We start from the raw sequence: 18414 nt of genomic DNA on the forward strand, positions 1-18414 counted from the left end.
AGAGAACTTGGGGAGGGGGGAGTAGACCTAGAATGATGTCCAGATTTGCTCTTGCATTTGAGTTGGAATTTTGATTGATTGATTGATTTTTACAAGTCCTGGGATCTTAGGTATTGCACTTAAACTCATCATTAGGAAGTTGCTGAAGATTTATTTATTTTTCTCTAGTGGGTAGGATCATTTATTCCCGGTTGACAGCTACAGTTATTTCTGTGTGCAGGACGATCCAGGTCTTTGCTTAAATGTGCACATTTGTCTGTATCTTCCTGCAATCTTGTCCCCACAAAATACATTTGAGATATCAAAGAACAATTGCATCAGATGATACACCAGAGTAACTGAGACTGTTCTTCAGGTTGTACTGCCAAGGCCTATTTATCTGTTGCCTTCCTGGGAGTAATATTATTTTGGTCACTTTCAAATAATCAAGCTGCGTCCTGAAGCAAATATTTCGGGTGGTGAGGGAGTGCCAAGATGAGAAATAATGGCTAACAAGTGTATATTTGGTTCTGCAGACTTATAAAATGATGCCACAGCAGACTGAACTGTGGAACAAGCACCCTTTGGAATGCTTCCTTCAGGTGATTCTAAGATGGCTGCTAGTTCCTTGCTAGTGTTCCTCAGAACTGCTTGTCTCCACAATCCTATTCACAGAATACTTTTACCCCATTCAGTCATTAGGGCTCCTCTCCATGCATAGGATGAGTGTGCAGGTGGAAGCCCTCCACTCCCTCCCCTACATACATCAAGACACACTTCTGCGATATGTATTAAAGGCTCATCCAGACTTCTGTTTGCCCTGCCAATTTATTGCGAGAAAACCCTATCTTTACCACTGAATTGGAGCAAATGCCAAACAGGTTTTCCGCAGTTTGACATTTATTCGAATTCATTGCTAAAGAGTGGGTTTTCCCAGTGGGGCTAACAGAAAACTGCTCAGACCAGTGGAAAAGCACTCAGACCCATGCCTTCTAGGCTTGGAAGTGTAGACGAGCCTTAAGAGTGCTCATGTAGGCAAGTCATCAAGTGAACTATTCTTTCAGGTTTCCTGATCACATGGAGCCGTGCCACCATGTGTATGAATGTATGTGTGAATGCATTTTGCAGGCCTGCATTTAAATGTGTGGATGGCAGGAGGTGGATTCTACCGCTGCCTGCCATTTGCATGTTCATTCCGCACCTGGACAAGAGTCTGAAGACATGAAAGTAATTTTTGATTTCTCCTTTCCTTACACTAGCTGTAAAAGAGCAGAAGCGATGCATTTTATTTTGGGGAAGTGGTCAACAGTGCTATGAAAATAAGCAAAGAAGGACACACAGATACAAGGGCGTGCCAACCTAGGTTTCGCTGCTATAAATGATGTCCTGGAGAAGTTGCTTCTGTTACAGTTTTTGGAACAGAAACTGAGTACAGTAGTTATATTGATTTGTGTTGAGCACAGTGCAAATGAAATTTGTGCAACTCTGTTACAATGTGATTACACAGAGATAAATCCACAGGTTCAGCCTTCAGGAGGGGTTGTAATCTGTGTTCAGCAATACCAGGTTACTTTGACCAATTCTGGTAACAGAATTGGAAGGAAATGAACAGGGTCTCATGAAATACTTAAGTGCTTCCTGCAATGTAATGAGGCAATCAATTCGGAAGTCAGTGACAGTAAAGATGCTTATTTAATTATTTGTTTTATTTGATGTTGGCTTTTATTTGTGAACCACCTTGATATTTCATCTTAAACAAAAGGCAGTATATGCAGTCTATTATTATTATTATTATTATTATTATTATTATTATTATTATTCTGATGTGGCAATTCTCTGTGTAGCCCATCTACAATTCCTACCAGGACCCTTCAACCCAGACTTTCTCAACCTTGGGTCCCAGATGTTGTTGGACTATTATTCCCATCATCCCTAGCTACCAGCACCAGTGGTCAGGGATGATGGGAGTTGTAGTCTAACAACATCTGGGGACTCAAGGTTGAGATGCTGTTTCAACCAAATATCCAGCCCACTGCACATCACAGAGCTGAGCTCACCAGCTCTCCTAGGGAGAATTACGGGGAAGCACAATGTGTAAACTTAGCAGCAAATTGAAGAAGAAAGGGTCAGTGAGATAATGATCACTATTATAACTGAAGTAGCCTATGCTGAAGGCTGGAGCAAGAAGCTGGATATTGTGTGATACCTATGCTGCATGTGAGCCTCTGGGTATTTGAACCTCAACAGTGTGGTTCTGTTTCATTTGAAGCCTTATGTTTTCAGTGGAAGAGTGGCCAGAAATGGACAGAGAACTGACTGATAGGACTGCTACAGCCATGCATATTCACTAGCCAATTCCCGGACAGGATTTGAGAAAAGGCACCATGAGACTTAATGTATTGCTTAAGGTAGCACGCCTGTAACAGCTACTGTTGCTAGACACTTGTAGCTTAGATTTTATTAGTTGCCTTGGTCCCAGAGGCCATAACCTAGTTATGGGAGAGCATTGGCTTTTTAGCATTGCAGCTCAGTTTGGTGTGCCTATATTAAAAGGAGTTGCAGTTAACTGGGGCTTGCCTCATGTGGGTTCCTTGATTTGCTTTTAACTCACTCAAGTCTTTCAACGATTGCCAGCGTGGGCCCAGTGGAATACCTCTCTCCAGGAGATAGGAGTATCAGATGCTGATACTGTCTATATGTTAAAACTATAAACTCACATCTAGTTCATTTTCTGTTTGGGCTTAAATTCCTGTTTCGTGCCTACTAGTACATTTGAAAGTTGGTGTTTAAGGATAAAGAGACTGCCAGAGTATTTTACACACACACACTTGCTGCCATTATTGCTGTTTGGTAATGGTGTTTTTGAAAGACCAGCTCTGAAATCCATCTCTTAACATTGTTTGTTTTTCCTTGTAGTTTATGTGCAGGTCTATTCCTTTTTAGCTCTCCTCTCCTGCAGCCACTCATCATGACTGCTGATTCACCGTGTGTTTTTCCGCTCACAGATAAATCTTTTATTTACTAAATTGAGCACTGAAGCATTTGTTTGAGGGAGAATTACGGGGAAGCACAATGTGTAAGCTTAGCAGCAAATTGAAGAAGAAAGGGTCAGTGATTTCTGTGCTTGCTAAGATGGAAAGGAGTGAGGCACCTAGGAAACCAGGGAGCAATCACATTGCTCCACTGTGCATTTTACAGCCTTGTGGAAGGGGGGAAGGAGAAATTGAAACATGTATTAAGAAGGCTGTTCAAGTTGGTCATGAGAGAGGACATTTGGTTAATCAGGGGAAGTATGCCAAAACTACAAACATGAAAACAGCAAGAAGCAACCACTATGAGACCGTGTCCAGAATTCTGTTTTCTAAGGTTGAGAGGAATCTCAAGCTCATAAAAGGACTGAGTACAGTATAGAAAAGGGCAACCAAAATGATCAGGGAGGTAGAGAGCTCCCTAAAGCGGGATAGTATCTCAGACATTTTAATCTAGAAACAGGTTATTTATTGTTATTGGCCTTCATTGGCATAAGTTTAAACAATAAAATCATACAAAGTCATCCAAATACATTGATGATCCAAACACGTACAATATATAAAAGACTAGAAAACCACCACTGAATAAATCAGGCAACTTTAGATTTTGCTTTAAACATCTCAGCTAAATACCCCAAAACAATCCTGGTAGTTTCAGGAGAATCATCCCTCAACAAATATTGGATTACAGACTCTTTGTAAATCGGTATTTTAAGCTGTATGGGAGTCACTAGGAGATCTCTGCAAAGGGTGTCAAGAAGAGAGTAATCCAGAATTATGTGATGTATTGTATTTGGTGTTTTCTTATTACCGGAGCAGAATCTGTTCTGGAAGGGGATTAGTTAAGGTTAGTTGAGAGGCGACTTCCTTCTCCCATAATAGAGGCTTCTGTTTTTCTGCCTCATTTGCAGGTTGCATTAGAAATCTTGAAAGGTGCATGAACTGAGCGTACCTCATTGGCCCAGGGTGGATTGTGTTGTTCTCTTTCCATTAAACATTTGTCCAGCGTTCTGCACGTCCTTGTCTGGGAATGCCCCACAAGACAAGTTGCCTCATGATGTCTCCCCCCCTTCAGCAGGAAGCCAGAGACAACAGCTACTAATCACACCTGAGGTTTCTGCACTCACTTATTTTGTTTGTTATAGAAGTCCTTCCTTTTAGCTTTTAAAGGCTCTATTTCACCCTGATTTCTTTAAAAGCTCCTGGCTGTTGTTAACAGCTTCTCATGCCCAGCCAAAGATGCCAAAGAACCCAGGAACACTGCAAAATGCAGGCCACGGGTGTGGTGACATGGAGTGCAAGAGAGGATACTATAAAAAAATAACAACCTGCCATCTTGAAAGCAAGGTAGATGCAATAAAATTTGTATTGCTTTCACCCCATTGCTGAGTAACAAGAGATTCACATAAGAAAATAGAGGAAAGATTCACATGGGGGGGGGGAATAAGATGGGTTTTACTTTTATACTAGGTAAAAACACAATTCTCAGTGTCCCAGCCATGTCCCATCATGGTTGCTGCTTTGATCCAGTAGGTTCCAGTCTGGTCTGAGGCCTACAGGCAGTGAAGTATCAGTACAGTGGTACCTCAGGTTAAGTACTTAATTCATTCCAGAGGTCTGTTCTTAACCTAAAACTGTTCTTAACCTGAAGCACCACTTTAGCTAATGGGGCCTCCTGCTGCTGCCGTGCCGCTGGAGCCTGATTTCTGTTCTTATCCTGAAGCAAAGTTCTTAACCTGAAGCACTATTTCTGGGTTAGCGGAGTCTGTAACCTGAAATGTATGTAACCTGAAGCATATGTAACCCGAGGTACCACTGTATTCAACATTAGTTTGCAAGAAGGCACCTGGATTCAGTGCAAGAAACTTCTTTCCATCAAAACAGCTAAACCTTAAGCAGTATGTTTCCTTTGCAGACTAATAAAACTGAATACAGTATATGTATTCCTTTTCAGTGGTTACCCAGGCTATGACTGAGGCTCAAACTACACATTTCGCATCACCGCTTTTAACAGTAGTCATTTAAAAAACAAGACATCGTGTTTTATGTTAGTAGAAAAACAACCAGAAATGCTCAGTCCCATTTCATGCCCAAATTACCAATCATCCATTCTCCTCTCCTCAGTGGCTATTCTTTCCCCACTTCTGACCACTCTTCCCCCATTATTTTCACAATTTCACCTTGTCGCATTTCTTGAAGGCCACATTGGCAATGGTGAGAATGGTGATTCTGGTTTCTAACAGTACCTGTGCCATACACACACCTCGGCTAGTAGGTAGCTTCTGAAATATTGCTTGAATATCTTGTTATTTCACCCCATCCCCTTATATTTTCTTGTATTTGGCTTCTCCCGCAGAAGATGTTTCACCAGACTTAGATGTCTCCAATTTCACCTTGAATGACAGCTCAAGATGTTCTGCAGGCTTCATTAATGTATCAGGAAGCTAATACTCAATAGGACTTCGTTTCATTACATTCTAGTTTCTGGGGAAAGAGTTCGGTATTTTTGCACCTTTATCACAAAATTCGTTTTCTCTTTCCATTTTCTTTCCATCCTACTTTGTCTTGTATGAAAGTGATTCACATATCTCCGAACTGAAAGAGATGTATTGGCAAGAAGCAGAGATTCCAGCCTTCTGTTCATTAGCACCTGTGGAAATGAGAGAAATGTCTAGTCACTTTAATGACTGAGGCTTCAACACTCCTTTTAGTATGAATACACGGACACAAACCTTCCCTTTCTCTCCTCCTCCTCCTCCTCCTTAATGTGTATTGCTGCTTTGGACATGGAAATTCTGCATTTATTATCATTTTCACGCCACCAGCCACTGAAAGGATCTCATTACGGTCAGAGTTACACCAAGGAGGGAGAGGAACATTTTCTCTTTGGCGTATCCTCATCTGTAAAAAGATTCTGGTGACATGAAAATGATTAAGCGGTGATTTATTTGTCTTTCCCACTTATTCTTCTTCCTATTGAAGAGAGGAAGGAGGGTGTGTGTGCCGCTTTGCCGTGCGTTTGTGGGGAGGGCTCTTCCCCCTGCAGGCCCAATCTCCATCAGGCCAGGGGGCGGGGCCCACGCTCACCACTGCCGCAGCTTTGGGGACACTGGTGCTGCGGCAGCAGTTGTTTGAAGTGTTTTTATATGTTTTAAACTGTTTTTATTTTTTGCTTTGTTGTACCACCATAAGCGGTGGTTTTTATCCATGTATTTTTATTTTGTTTTGGTTTATTTTGGGTTGTGGTGGGGTGGTTGTGGAGTGGGGTGGGGATTGGTTTTGTTTTCGTGTAATTGTTTTTGTTTGTTTGCTTTTATATTCTGTAAATGGAGGCGAGTCTGAGGCTTGGGATTCCTACTGTGGAGGGGCGAGGGAGGTATGGCGGTGGGGGCAGATGTCATAGGCGAAGGGGATCGAGATACGGATATGCTCGTACCCCTTCCAATCTGCGCCCCATGCCGAGAGACGAGGGTAGGGTGAGCAAGGATTACTCACCTCCGTCACTGGTGTTGTGCAATGCCAGGTCTATAGGCAACAAAACCGCCACCCTGCGAGATTTCTTCACCTCGCAGGGGGTTGACCTGGCATGTGTGACTGAGACCTGGGTGCGCGAAGGGGATACTGTTACCTTATGAGAGATGGCGCCCCCGGGTTTCTCCGTCCTCCACCAGTCGCGGACTGTGGGCCGGGGGGGAGGGGTGGCATTATTAATCCGGGAAGATTGTTCTATCAGGGCTCTATCATCGCCATCGATCCCCGGCATTGAATGTGTTGGCCTAGTGTGGTGCTCCGAGGTGAGCTTGGCTGTCTGGCTGGTGTACCGGCCACCTAGCGCACCAGCAGCCACCCTGTCAGGCCTGCTGGAGGCGGTGGCCAGCTGGGCCTTGGAGTTCCCTAACCTATTGGTATTGGGGGACTTCAACATCCATGCTGATGCCACTCCCTCCTCACAGGCTCTGGACCTGGTGTCTTCCATGGCGACACTAGGGCTCTCCCAGTTTGTTTCGGGCCCCACACATCAAGCAGGCCACACGCTGGATTTGATCTTTGGCATCGGTATAGATGTGATCATGTCTCATTCGATGAAGGTTCCATGGTCTGATCACTATGCTCTGAAAGCCAGGATTGACGTTCCACCCCCACCCTGCTTGGGTGGCGAGCCAATTTGGGCTCGCCCGCAGAGGCTGATGGACCCTGATAGATTCCGTCAAGCCTTGCGGGACCTTTCTCCCCCTGGCGACTCATTGACTGAGCTTGTTGAGGCCTGGAATACCCAGCTCCTGGCAGCCATCAATGAGATCGCACCTAAGCGCCCTCTGCGACCCCGCAGAAACCGGGCTCCCTGGTTTACCGAGGAGCTCCGGAAAATGAAGCGGGACCTCAGACGGCTAGAGCGAGTATGGCGGGGTGCCCGTGACGGAGCTTCAAAAACATCTTATAGGGTTTTTATGAAAACCTACGAGATGGCAGTGAAGGCCGCTAAGAAGTCCTACTTCTCGGCCTCCATTGCATCCGCTAGCTCTTGCCCGGCGCAATTATTTAGTATTATTCGGTCTTTAACGTCCCTCGAAGAACAGCCAAATTTAAATAACAATTTGACACACAGCTGTGAGGCATTTGCGAGCTTTTTTGCGGAGAAGGTCTTGTTGCTCCGCCATGACCTCCCTGCCAATGTGGATACAATAAAGGAACTGGAGGCCCCCCGACTGTCCTCGGGTTCAGTATTGGGCCACTTTGACTGGATATCCCCAGCCGATGTGGACAGACTCCTCCGAGCTGGAAAGCCCACCACCTGTCCTCTCGACCCGTGCCCGTCCTGGCTGATTAGAGCGTGTCCAGATGAGGTGCGGGCCCCCCTGGGGGATATCATCAATCTGTCCCTTGGCACCGGGACATTCCCAGGGGAACTGAAGGAGGCAGTGGTGCGCCCGCTCTTAAAGAAAACATCATTAGATCCCTTAGATCTATCCAATTACCGCCCGGTTTCGAATCTTCCATTCCTGGGTAAGGTGAGTGAGAGAGTGGTTGCTGAACAGCTTGGTAGGTTTCTGGATGAAACATCGGCCCTGGATCCATTCCAGTCCGGCTTCCGCGCTGGTCATGGGACCGAGACGGCTCTGGTCGCCCTAACAGATGATCTCCGCAGGCAGCTGGATCGAGGTAGGTCGGGGCTGCTGATTCTTCTAGACCTGTCAGCAGCCTTCGACATGGTCGATCACGAACTCCTGGACCACCGCCTTGCCGACGTGGGGATCCAGGGCACAGTCCTTCAATGGCTGCGCTCGTTTCTCTCTGGTCGGGGACAGAGGGTGGCGCTTGGGGGGGAATTGTCATCCCGCCACTCCTTGGTGTGTGGTGTGCCCCAGGGTGCAATACTCTCCCCGATGCTTTTTAACATCTTTATGCGCCCCCTCGCCCAGCTTGTCCGGAGTTTTGGGCTGGGCTGCCATCAGTATGCTGATGACACCCAACTCTATCTGTTGATGGACGGCCACCCAGACTCGGCCCCAGACACACTGATCAGATGTTTGGAGGCTGTGGCTGGATGGTTACGTGGGAGCCGGTTGAAGTGAAATCCTTCGAAGACAGAGGTCCTCTGGCTGGGACGGGACGACATGGGACTGAGGGGGCAACTCCCATCTCTTGCGGGGGTGCAATTAGTGCCAGCACCGTCTGTTAAGAGTATGGGTGTAATCTTCAATACCTCCCTCTCCATGGAGGCGCAGATTGCAGCTATAACAAAGGCGGCATTTTTTCATCTCCGCCAAGCTAAGCAGTTGGCTCCTTACCTCTCTCGCCCTGACCTAGCCACTGTGATCCATGCGACGGTCACCTCCAGACTGGATTATTGTAACTTGCTCTACGTGGGGCTGCCCTTGAGACTGACCCAGAAACTCCAGCGGGTGCAAAATGCCGCAGCGAGACTCCTTACGGGATCTTCGCTTAGAGATCACATTCATCCGGTGCTATACCAGCTGCACTGGCTCCCGGTGGAGTACAGGATCAGGTTTAAGGTGCTGGTTTTAACCTTCAAAGCCCTATACGGCCTAGGGCCCTCGTACCTACAGGACCGCCTCTCCTGGTATGCCCCACAGAGGAACTTACGATCTTCAAATAAAAACACCTTGAAGGTCCCAAGCCACAGAGAGGTTAGGCTGGCCTCACCTAGAGCCAGGGCTTTTTCGGCTGCGGCTCCAACCTGGTGGAACGCTCTGTCACAAGAGACAAGGGCCCTGCAGGATTTGACACCTTTCTGCAGGGCCTGCAAGACAGAGCTGTTCCACCTGGCCTTTGGTCAGGGCGCAGCCTGACTCCCTCCTTTGGCAATCTTTACAAAACTTTAGTTTATGGTTGCCATCAATTTTGATTTTAATTCATTTTTATAATGTTTTATAATGTTGTACTGTTTTAGTGTTGTTAGCCGCCCTGAGCCTGGCTTCGGCTGGGGAGGGCGGGATATAAATAAAAATTATTATTATTATTATTATTATTATTATTATTATTATTATTATTATTATTAGAGATGCAATGGTTCAAAACTCTTAAAGCAAATGCTTTAACTGTTTTTATAAGTGCCATTGTTTTATATGTGTTTTATTGTATTCTGAAATTGCTTTGAGATGCTTCATAGGAAGCAATTCAGGAATGAAATAAATAAGAGTAATAACAATAAATAACCTCCTGCCCTGTCAACTTTAAAGAATTCCAGTGATTTAAAAGCAGACTTGAGATATTCTTATTAGTAGTGCTCTTCCCTCTTAAGTTTCTGCCAGCAATTTATAATCCTTGCATTGGAAATCTCTCTTGTGCCACCCCCTTGTATACCCTCACTGCCCCTTCAGACTTAACCTTGACCTTAACAATATGGTGCTGGAAATCGAAAAGCAAAATAACATTAATTTCTTTAGACTCAGCATTCTGTTGCTGTTGTTGTTTATTTTTTACAGTGGATAACACCCCCATTCCCACTACCCAATACTACATTTAGTGATACAGGACATATAACATTAGGCCCCCATTTCCCATGGCTCCTTCCAACCCCCAACCCTTCAAGTCACTGGTGTCTGAAGTTCCATAACTTACATACTGTAGAATTGACAGCTGTCATTTGTTACAATCTGGCTATTCATATATATATGGGTGTGATTCTTTTAAATAATGTATAGCTTGTTACGTATTTTTGTGTTTTTATATTGTAAACTGCTCCATGACCCTTTGATGAAGGGCAGGATAGTAATTAATTAAATAAATATAAAATAAACAAACTAAAATACCTACAGAATGTATTTTCTCCCCCTGGGATTTGGAAAGCCAGAATAATTCAAAAGGATAGCTACAGCTAGGGAGAGGTCTTTGATTCAGTTTGCATTTAAAAGCAACTGAAACAAATTTGAAATACAGTAATCTTTTCCACTTCTCTGATGTGATGCAATTCTCCAATCAACCAATGTTTGCAAAAAAAAAAGAAGAAGCTTATTTTAGTGGAAAGTTTACCTAAAAATACATATATTAGTGAAAATAGCCTTTAAAAATGCGGGACATTAGGAAAAATTGCTTGCAAATATCTGTACATTAGTCAGAACTGCATATAAAAAAGTATTGATTGGGAGAAATTTACATTAAAATGCTGATCAACTATTGTGAGGATTTGATTTTAGGAGATTGCTGCAGATATCTGGAGAAGTGAATGTTAAGTCTGGAGAACCAAAAGTAGTAGACACCACACCTGGAGACACTGAGCATAGGACCTGAAGACGAATGTCACTTTTTTAACCCACATGGAATGCTTGAAGTTAGGTCTGAAGCAGAGCCAGCACATGGGAGGGCATTGAAAGTAGAGCTTAGGGAAGGGCCAACGCTCAGTGATGAGAGCATCTCCTTTGCATATAGAAGGTGCCAGGTTCAATTGTGAGCATCTCCAGATAGGGCTGGATATCTGCTCTGTCTGAAACATCAATGTAGACATTACTGGGCTAGATGGACCAATGGTCTAATTTGTATAAGACAGTGTGGACTTCAAAATAGGCAAAAATATATCAAGTGAAGCTTTTCCACAGAGCCTGATGAAAACGTGTTGCTGCCTGAAGTGAAGAGCAAATTGGGACTCCCGTCCCAATTATGATGCATAGTACCAAAGGCCAGGCAAGTTATTTTGGCCCCTGAGGCAGAAAATCCCTACTTTCCTCTTCCTGACAGTAACATTATAGGAATAATAAATTCAGTAACTAACCATTTGCTGCCTGCACTTTGATGACATTCAAATTCAGCTGCCTTGGGCAGCTGCCTCATTGCCGAATAGTCAAAATGGGAAGCTGCTTTAGACTGATTCAGACTGTTCATCCATCTACTTCAGTACTGTCCACACTAACTGGAAGAGGCTCTCCAGTTTTTCAGGTGTGTGTGTGTGTGTGGGGGGAGTATTCCCAGCCCTACCCAGAGATAAACCAGGGATCTTCTACATACAAAGCAGGTGTGACAATATAAAATTGTCAAGCAGAGAACTTTGGCTGTGCCTTGATTTTTGGGCTGCCAACTCATCATTAAACAGACTAGTTTGGGGTATTCCTAGGACTCAAACTACAGGTTGATTTGCAGATAACATCATTATCTGATAATTGCTGAACATGAAATGGCTGTCAAAGGCGCAACTCCAGAGGCCTTAACAAAAGTTGACAAGTCTGCCTGGAACAGTGGAGTAAACAGTGAAATTTCTCAAGTTTGCTTTCAAATCACTGCAGTTCTCTTACGTTGTTCAGGCAGGGTCCTTGAGATATTGTGGTCCTGAGCTGTATTCACATCCATTATGGCTTTGTGAGGTGGGGGAAGGGGGACGAGTCAAATTGCAGGTGTCTGTTCATAACTCCCTGCATTCTCCAATTAATCTGCTCCTCTCAGTTCATAACTCTTTGCTTTAAAGTGCAAAGGTGGTCCTTCTCCCCACCCCCACCCCCTATTTGTCCTCTTCTTATTATTCTCACGGTGCATTAGTTCACTAGTAGGTTTTATTACATGCAGACAGATATTTGCATTCCCCTCTCCTCCTGATCTCACTCCAGGGGATGTAAAAACAACCACCTTTGGCTTGCTATATCATACTGCCACCAAGGTAAGAAAACTGACATCTGCTTAAAAAAAAATATCCCAATGGAAACCTTCAAGTTTTGTGATTAATAAGGTGCTGTGTGGAAATGTGGCGTATTAGTCATTTTGCAAGTCAATCTATTCAAGAGCCACAATCCTAGGCACGCATACTGAATAGTAAGCCCCATTGAACTCAGTGGGATGTCCTTAGGATCATGCAGTAATAATGCAGCAAAATGTAAATTCCATGATTTAAATGGAAGTGCCACATTTCTGACAGTTTCGATTACTCTTAGTGGTTTTCTTACTCCTCGAGATGGTGTGCACCACCACATTTTTTAGAAATGTGCAGTAAGAGCCTATGCCAAAAGACACTGTCCCCTGAGGCTTTCATATTATTTTCTTGCATTTTCTTGAAATAAAATGCATCAATCATGCGCAGGCAATTATTTGACAGTTTCTTTAAACATATTTCTAAGCTTTCTTAAAGAACAACAGTTAACATACCAAAAGTTTGATTCATAGGCTAGTTTCCGAATGAGGTACAATATGCACAGAAGTGCCCCTTTGTAGTGGCTGAAAAGTGTTCTTTGACCCCTTCCTTGCCTTGCCCTCTTTCACCCTCTGACACTATAGCATCTGCTCTTGCACTGAAAAACTAGGAAGTTACCCTCTGAAATTATTCTCTCTAAAGTTGGCTCCTTTGATTTTCAAGTTCTCTTAATTTCAGTAAAATGCCAAGATGACAAATTCTGATAAGTCTGTCTTTTACCTTTCTCCACCACTCTGAACCTGCAGTTTTACCAGCATGAGCTCTTAATGACTTTCTCCTCCTACCTTTATCTAGGAAACTTTCTTCTGTTCTCTCTCCACTTCCCATCCCTTTTCAAGATGCCACCATGCTTTGTCTTAAGCTATATGCCTTCAAATAAGATCTGGATAGCAGAATATTAGCATAATAGCTTGCAACAATGGTCAGGCCAAGAGAGTATTTGCATCTGAGGAAGGTCAAAACAGATGCTCCAGGAGGGATGGACTTAAAAGCTTAGAGACACAGAATAGGGAGTGGGATACATGTCCCTTTTGTGGTGTAATAAAGGATAATAAAAAATGCCCCTTTGTTTCTTCTTTCTTGCCCTGAAGGCATTTGTATTTTTTTTTCTTCTAATGGATGTGATTTCTCTGAAATGCTTGTGAACACTTTATCATTTTCATATTGTATGTGATATTCTCTTTTTCAGCTTTCCCCTTATAAATACATGTCCTTTTTTTGCTTCTCCTACATTTCCCTTGAGTGTAGATGTAAACCTTTACTATGTTTCAGATATGTGGATTACTCTGCTTAAAAAAGTTTGCTGTCATGGCAGTGTTATATATTGTCAAACATAAAGCTGAAGAGAGGAGGAACTATAGGCCAATTATTCTGCTGTTGGGATGTATATAAGCAGAACTCCATCCATTTCAGAAGTGGTTACTGGGTTATATTTGCTGACGAGCTAGATATAAAAATATACACAAAACCATATTCAGTGATTGTTGCCAGCACCACTGGAGGGGGGGGAGGGGAGAGAAGTGAAGTAAAAATTAGCTTGGGGAAACTCTCTCCCATGCAAGTACATGGAACTGAGTAACCACAGACAAATAATATATCCTCAGCTCTAAGGAGAATGATACCATTTCCCATAGAATTAATATTCTAATTTATTTTAGCCCTTCATTTGTTGCTTTAGCTTATATTTGCTGCCCTTGAATCATACAGAAAATTCTGTGTTAGGCTTTTTAAAAAAAACCCATGCTGAGAGACCTACTCGCATATATTTATTTATCCATTCATTTTGAATGGAGGCCTCGCACTCATCTGCTTTGCTGTTGTAGCCTTGAATATGAAACACTGCTGAGCTCTTAACTCTGTTTATCTTGAAATGTCCTTGCCTCTTCTGTGGTGTTATGCGTATTTGTGTTTTGAGTAGAAGATAGCTGAACTTTCAACAGCCACCAAACAGATTTATTTTCTCAGTCTTCCTGGAAGGGGGAGCATGATCCACTGCAATGTTATGACATCTGCTTGCTTTCCCAGAGCTTACCTGCCTGCAGTAATTCAGCTCAGTTGAGTAGTTAGGAGGAAAGAAAATGTCCTCATGGCTGGGTAAACTCTGGTCTGGTTTAGATGTTCATTCGCAGCTTCACAAACTGTGGTTTATGACCTTTGGGATGATCATGGGCTCAAAAAGCTTCTCTCTCCTTTTTCTCCTTGTCACCTCCTGGCTCTGGCATGGAGACACAATGAGTCTAGTACAAAACAAACCTGGATTTCTTCTCCAATGTTAGAACACGATGAGAGGAGAGGTGTGGTGTACTAGGGCGTGTGTGTGTGTGTGTGTGTGTGGAGAGGAGTGCATGCAGGGCTCTGGGTCAGGAATCATGTGTCTTATTTTTTTCTTGCATTATACTTATACATCAATGTTGCATTCATATGCCACAGTCTGTGATGTAATAAGGGATTACAGCATCTGTGGTGGACTTCTTTTTGTTGAACTGTCAACCACCCATTCCCAATGATGTATGGAAAATGCTGCATCCTTGGAGAATGAGTATGTAGCTTTGAGAGTAAAAACAAGACATTGAGCTGTGGCTGACCAAAATATGCTCATAAAAGCAATAAGATATTATCTTATGGTTACATCTTTTAAACAAAGTGAGCCATTAACAGTAATGAAGGAAATGGAGTGTAGGCAGAACTGGCTCAGTCTCAAATAGGTGGAATCCATTGTTTGTGCCTGTTAATGCAACTGAAAATGGAAGTCCATCTTTTGCAAACACCTAGTCTTTGAGTATCTTGACACTGGCTCCGGATGTAGGTTGGATGTGGGGATTCAGTTTCTCTGTTACTGCCTAATGAGTCTCTGATGAGCACAAGTTTAAGCTATATAATGAAGAAGTAGAGTCCATGCATAGAATAGTCGACTAGTAAAATAAGGAGGCATCTGGAGTAGACTGTGTAAGCAGAGGAGACTGGGAAGTTGTTTGGAATTCAGTAAGTGCTCACATAGATGAAAATATTACCTGGCATATGTTGTGGGAAAGGTCAATTATTTGACACCAGTTCTGAGGAACGTACCATGAAAAGACTGGGGGGAAAGCTCTGAACTGCTCGTGAGTGAAAATCCTATTTCATGCTGTGACTAGCCTTTCATTTCACCCAAGGGAGAACCCACCAAAGGCCACCATCGAAACTAGCTGTGCAGTACTGTTCATTTTCCATGGTAGAAGAAAATTGCTTAGAAGAAAATTCCTTCACTTACTGAAGATGGTGTTGAACGATGGGGGTAATTCAAAGCTTTGCATGTACAGGGGCCTTTCTTTTGTTTCTGTTTAATAAGGGAATGTTTCATGTGCCTTTAGAAATATCCTGCTCTGCATACACAGAGTTACTGTGCTCAGGGAAGAGGAAGTCTCAGCCAATCATTACATAAACTTATAGTAACTGACAGACATTTTTTCATTCATAAATATGAATATTTATAATATTTGGCAGCATTGAAGCATCTCATTTTTGACAGTGTATCCTCAACCAGCTATCTATAGAAAACAAGCCATTAAAAAAGTAAGAAAACCATTTGAGAAACTTCATGTTCTATTAGTTAAATGGAAGGTATTTATGCCTCTCTCTTTTAAACTGTTGCAGAAGAAAATTGCATCTTCTTTTGTGATGCATCTTCTTTCTATGCAATTTAAACACACCCAGTATATATTTAAATAGGACACAAATTCTAACAGTCCAAAACTGAGGAGTGCATATTCCTTAGGGAACTTCACGGGCAGAATTTGTGCACTGCATACAGACAAAAATTTATAGCAATTAAAATGAATACAATTTACAATAGAATCACCAAATAAAATCCCCACAAAAAAAACACACAACCAACATCAGAATAGCAAAACAGTGGTACAGAAATTCAGTGCACAGCAATGTAGAAGAAGGGGAGGGATCCTCTCAACCAAAGTGTCTCTTGTCAGTCTGAAAGAACTCCAGGAGCTTAGACTACATGGATTGAATGTGCAGCAGAAAATGAAACCTAGGTGACCAAAGACATTAGCTGCCTTGCCTATTCACTGTGGAACTCATTCCATTAGAAAAGAAAAACTAAAAATAAATATTTACATTATATCCTCTCATTTCTAAATAGCTGAAAATCTTTATTAAGCTGTCCCATCTGCTGCTTACTGAAGATGTTCTCAAATATCCCTATCCTTGGCTTAGAGAGAAAAATGACTATATGAACCTCACAACTGAATCAATCATTCTTACATCTTGTTAGAGCTACCCCCACTATAAATGAAGGATTCTGTCATTCCGCCATCCACCCCAAGCTATGAATGATTTGGTTTCTGTCTGCTTCTATCTTAGTCCATCAGTAGATAGGTAGATCTACTGTGCAGTAATTAAAATTTTGCAGTAGCCTTTTAAATATGCTGCCAGGTTTTCCTTATGAGTAATGATTTAACTATCAGTTAAATAGTTTGTTATTGCTCATTTTCATGTGCAGAATTTTATTATTTGCAGAAAGGTATCAAATTGTGTATGTAAATCATAATGCTCAGGTGGCTGCATTGATTACCTAATGATCAGCATTTTTAAAAGCTTTTCAGAAGAGATTGTGTACATCAAAGCACAAAAAAATTGCCCAAAAGGAAAATTATGAGCAATTAAGTTTTGGGAATATATTTGTAAAATCAATTTATAATGATAGGTTGAAGAATTCTGCTGAAAATGGAAAAGGAAACAGAAATTACAGCAAAAACTGAAATTCAGAAGAACAGGAACATCTCTGATTATGATGAAAACAAGTTGGAAAAAAGTCACTGCCTTCTTACATCTCTATGCATAATGTACTCATTGTCCACAGTTAATACAGGATTCTCACTACAGATATCTGTACACTATGGTATAAGCAAATTTTGGCATAGCAGTGCCTACTGATACTTCAATACAGGCCTGGTAGAGGCATGAGGAAAACAGCTACATTTTCCAACAGTACAGTGGTACCTCGGGTTAAGAACTTAATTCGTTCTGGAGGTCTTTTCTTAACCTGAAACTGTTCTTAACCTGAAGCACCACTTTAGCCGCGCTGCCGGAGCACGATTTCTGTTCTCATCCTGAAGCAAAGTTCTTAACCTGAGGTACTATTTCTGGGTTAGCGGAGTCTGTAACCAGAAGCGTCTGTAACCCGAGGTACTACTACTGTACTGAGATGATTCAGCCTTAGCCTGTGAACTAGTATGAACTTACTGGGAAAGAGTTATGGCTCAGTGGTGGATCATCTGCTTTGCATGCAAGGAGTCCCAGATTCAATCTTGAGGGGGCTGTGGGACTACTCCCTACCTGAAAAAAAAAAAAAGGGTTAACCACAATACTCAGCTACTTGTACCAGTGGTCTGACTCGGTATAAGACGACTTTCCTAGCTTTTTGGATTGTAGTATAAGTTGCAAAAATGGTTGTCCTAAGGCATTGGCTGTACAGTGGCAGTAGTTGTGAAGCAACATGTTTTCTTTAAAGTATTTAAAAAGTGCTATTTTACCATCTAGGAATGCAAAGAAGTGACTGTTGAATAATGCTTGACATTAGAGTGATATAGAGGTGGCATTAGATCAGCTTCAGATAACTGTAATGTTTTGTGAGTGGGTGTTTAACGAAGCACACACCATTTGTTCAGATGGCGCTTAGCGGAAATAGTGAACAGCAAGATATATTTAATCTTTATTAGATGAACTAAGATTTGAATATGATCATGAGATGTCTGACACACTAATTAACTTGCCAAGCATATGGATGCCTTTTGTTATCGTGCCACAATATGTTTCTGTCTAAATGAAATAGAGAGAGGGTTTTTTGTTGGGTTTCTTTTATTTAAAGAAAAAGTTAGGTGACAGAAATTTATAGCCTTTTGAGAGAGAAGGCCTTAGGCATCTATGGTTCCTTACATTGCTGCATGGATTGGAGATTTATTTCTGCTCAGTGAAAATTTATTGCATACATAAAAAGTGGCAACGCACCAAGATCCAAGGATTTTAAGATGCCATTTCCTACACAATTTGTAGTTTTCTATTAAAGAATATTTATTCAGTATCAAATGCTAGGAGTTAAACATATACTATTTTTGAATAATGTGCACTTTGGGTTGGTTTATTAATATATTTCAAAAGATTTACTATTAGAAAATATAAGATACAAACTCCTGAAAAAGCTGTGTGTATGTGTATGTGTTAAACTATACTTACTTTTTTAAAGTAGATAGGCCAATAATTAGTTGTCAATTACAGCTT

General features: G+C 42.2%; 1 long non-coding RNA gene across 1 annotated transcript; it reads right to left on the reverse strand.

Moving 5' to 3' along the window:
* Positions 1–4831: 4831 nt before the first annotated feature.
* LOC310846194 lies at positions 4832–17469 on the reverse strand. Its single transcript, XR_014565198.1, has 3 exons — positions 17380–17469; positions 14174–14356; positions 4832–5658 (listed from the first exon to the last, which is right to left on the reverse strand). It is a non-coding gene; the product is annotated as an uncharacterized lncRNA (long non-coding RNA).
* Positions 17470–18414: the final 945 nt, after the last annotated feature.

Source organism: Podarcis gaigeae (assembly GCF_964106915.1).
Source record: "Podarcis gaigeae genome assembly, chromosome: 1".
NCBI classification, from domain to species: Eukaryota; Metazoa; Chordata; class Lepidosauria; order Squamata; family Lacertidae; genus Podarcis; species Podarcis gaigeae.